Here is a 3,458-nt window from a genome sequence, read left to right on the forward strand (position 1 = left end):
GTATTTTTAGTAGAGACAGGGTTTCACCATGTCAGGCTGGTCTTGAACTCCTGACCTCAGGTGATCTGCCCGTCTCAGCCTCCCAAAGTGCTGGGATGATAGGTGTGAGCCACCTCACCCAGCATAGAAACACTTTTGAGAGGGATATTTAGGGTTACTTGAGGTGCCAGTTCAACAAACGTAAGTAGAACATTGCCAAGAAAACCAGGCTGTAGGGTCGCCCTCCCCAAGGTGCTCTTGGCTTTTAAGCTGAGATGGAGGCCTGCAGTCAGCTCCTACACAAGCACAGTCCCACCTGCTCTGCCCTACTCAGGAATTCCTGAGAAATGAGAACAGTCAGCCTCACTGGATTTATGGGTGACTTTAGGGTCTAACAGGGAGGGCTGAAAAAGAGCTCAGAAAACAAAGGTGGGTTCTTACTTTCTTTTTTTTTCTTCTTTTTTTTCCAAGCCAAACTGTATCCAGCTTTATTAAAGATACTTTCCATAAACAATCCTGGTATTTCAGGCAGGACATGGGCAGAAAATCGTTAACAGTATACAACAACTTTCAAACTCCCTTCTTCAATGGACTACCAAATATCAGAAAGCCACTATAAAACCCAGTGACGTCTTCATCTGATGCTCTGAACAGGGAAAGTTTAGAGTGAGGGTTGACATTTCACATTTAACATGTTGTTTAACAACTTTTCACAAGCCGACCCTGACTTCCAGGAAGTGAAATGAAAATGGCAGAATTTATCTGAAGATCCACAATCTAGAAATGGAACCACTGCTGTTTTGACAGGTGCCATCTCAGTGGCATCACTGGGAAGTCTAGATTGCCGGACACACTGGTAACCAATGACTAGGGGTCAGTTCCCAACAGATGTCTGGGCTTAAGGGAGTTAAGTCTATGCTGAAAGATGGAAAGGGAGAAGAGGACATAAAAACAAATTTGTTTTTCCATAGCACAAGGCTTTTGTGCCAAGGTGGCCATGTGTGTCAAAGTCAGGGAGTCCCTCCTCCTGGGAACAAAGAGGAAGTCTCCCAAAACCAGAAGGGAAAGGTGTTTTCCCCACCTCAATCCAGCTTTGAGATATTCTGTTAGTGACATATGCCCCTTCCCCCAAAAACAACAACGAAGTGTTCGGTGTGCTAACAACATAGCTTTAAAAAAAAAAAAAAAGACAGAATTCTGCATTTTTATAAAACTTGATAAAAAATAGTATTTCAAACTGTGCAGTCACCAGAAGTACACAGTTATCAAAAAGGCACACACGTCACTTGGCATCTCCAGCACCTTCAGCTTTCTCTGCCTGGTCTGTTTTGGCATCTCCGTTTTCTGCAGGGTTATTCCCCTCCTTGCCAGCATCAGCTTTTCCCTTTTTCCCGTTGGGTACCTTCTCTCCCTTCTTTGCAGGGGCCTTTTTAGGCTTGGGCTCTGGCTTTGGAGGAGCAGGTTTAGCAGACAACCTCGCGGATCTTCTTTGTGGTTTGTCCTTCACCTTGACTTTATCTTCTTTAGCATCCCCTTCAGCCTTTCTCTTGGGCATGGTGGCGTCGGCGGCGGGACGTAGGTGCTGGACGCGGGATGCAGCTCGCGTGGGCTTTGGTCGGTTTGGGGGTCGTTCTTGCCTCTTCTTCTTCACACTGCTCGGGGTTCTTACTTTCTTATTTCACAAGCCTGGTTTTGCGTGTTTGGCAGGTGTTGCAGAAACCCCCTGAGCGGAACAGCCCAGTAGCATGCCTGGATAGAGAAACCCTGCTCCGTGCACACTTGCACGGAGCCGCCCTGAGTCCTTGCAGGCCTGCAGGCACAGACAGGGCCGCTTGGAAGGTCACTCCTGCAGCTTCCTGGGCGCTGTTATCTCCAGTCTAAGGCTGGACCCTGCTCTCTGAAACCTCACTCAGTCACTTTCGTTTTTCTTTCCTTTTTTTTTTTTTTTTTTTTTTTTTTGAGACAGAGTCTTGCTCTGTTGCCCAGGTTGGAGTGCAGTGGCACAATCTCGGCTCACTGCAACCTCTACCTCCCAGGTTCAGGCAAGTCTCCTGCCTCAGCCTCCTGTGTAGCTAGGATTACAGGCGCCTGCCAACATGCCTGGCTAATTTTGTATTTTTACTAAAGACCAGGTTTCACCATGTTGGCCAGGCTGGTCTCAAACTTCTGACATCAAGTGATCCACCCTCCTTAGCCTCCTAAAGTGCTGGGATGACAGGCATGAGCCACCGCACCTGGCCACACTCAGTCATTTTCTAAAGGAGCTTCTCTGAAAGACTAACATTACTGCTCCTCCCAATGACTTGAGGGATACCAAGACTGGAGGTGGAAATAGGGTCCCTCCATTGGATCACTGGGCCCTTCATGGATGCTGTGCTGCCCCCCACAGCCCACGGTGCTGCAAAGTGCCAAGAGCGACCTGTGCCATCCGCAGCCTCCAATGCACCAAAGCTATGAGGTACCCCGTGCAGAACCGGGCAACCACCCATCTCACTCACTGCCAACTTTATTCTTCTAAAAACCTTGGAGTCACCCTCAACTCCTCTCTTTCTCTGAAACCATACATCCCATTCATCAGGCAGTTCTATTGAGCTGCCTTTAAAATCTCCCAGGACCCTGCCTCTTGTCACCATGTTGCTGCCTTGCCCTGGTCCAAGCTACCAGCAGGTGTACCTCGGTTATGGCGGTAGCCTCCTGAAGGGTATCCCTGCCTCTCTCCTCACCACCACCCCCCATTCAATGTGTTCTCAAGACATAGCCCTTGGAAATGTAAGTTAGATCATGTCACTGCCATGATCAAAACCCTCCAATGGGCACATGTCGCTTAGGGTAAAAGCCAGCGTTCTTACCAGGCCTCCAGGCCCTTTACCATCTGCACCATGTGTGCCCTGTTACGTTTCTCTCCTTCTCTCCTCCTTGTCTCCACACTGGTCACTCCATTCCTCCACACACTAGTAGTCCTGCTCTAACCTGGGGACCTTTGTGCCAGCAGTCTCTTCTTCTTATGTATGTATGTATGTATTTATATATTTATTTTTAGAGACAGCATCTCCCTCTGTCACTCACACCGGAGAGCAGTGGTGCAATCTGAGCTCACTGCATCCTCGAACTCCTGGGCTCAAGCAATCCTCCCACTTCAGCATCCTCAGTAGCTAGGACTACAGGCATGCCTAGCTGATTTTTTTTTTCTTAAAATTTTTTGTAGAGATGGGGCCTTGCTGTGTTGCCCAGGCTGGTCTGGAACTCCTGGGTTCAGGTAATCCTCCCACCTCGGCCTCCCAAAGTGCTGGAATTACAGGCATGAGCCACTGTGCCAAGCAGTTTCCTCTTCATGACACTCCCTTAGCAATGGTCAAATCAACTCTTGGCATCAGTGTCACCTCTCAACCAAGTCTATTCTGACCACTCCATTTAAAATGGCGGTTGGTTCTTCTGGCAACATGCATGTCTGAATTTTCTTATCTGTCCCACTCCATATC

General features: G+C 48.4%; 1 pseudogene; it reads right to left on the reverse strand.

Annotated features, from left to right (window-relative positions):
- Window positions 1-655: 655 nt before the first annotated feature.
- LOC112631161 lies at window positions 656-1,566 on the reverse strand (annotated as a pseudogene).
- Between the last annotated feature and the right edge of the window lie 1,892 nt (window positions 1,567-3,458).

The sequence above is a fragment of the Theropithecus gelada genome, chromosome 9, assembly GCF_003255815.1.
Source record: "Theropithecus gelada isolate Dixy chromosome 9, Tgel_1.0, whole genome shotgun sequence".
Classification (NCBI taxonomy): Eukaryota; Metazoa; Chordata; class Mammalia; order Primates; family Cercopithecidae; genus Theropithecus; species Theropithecus gelada.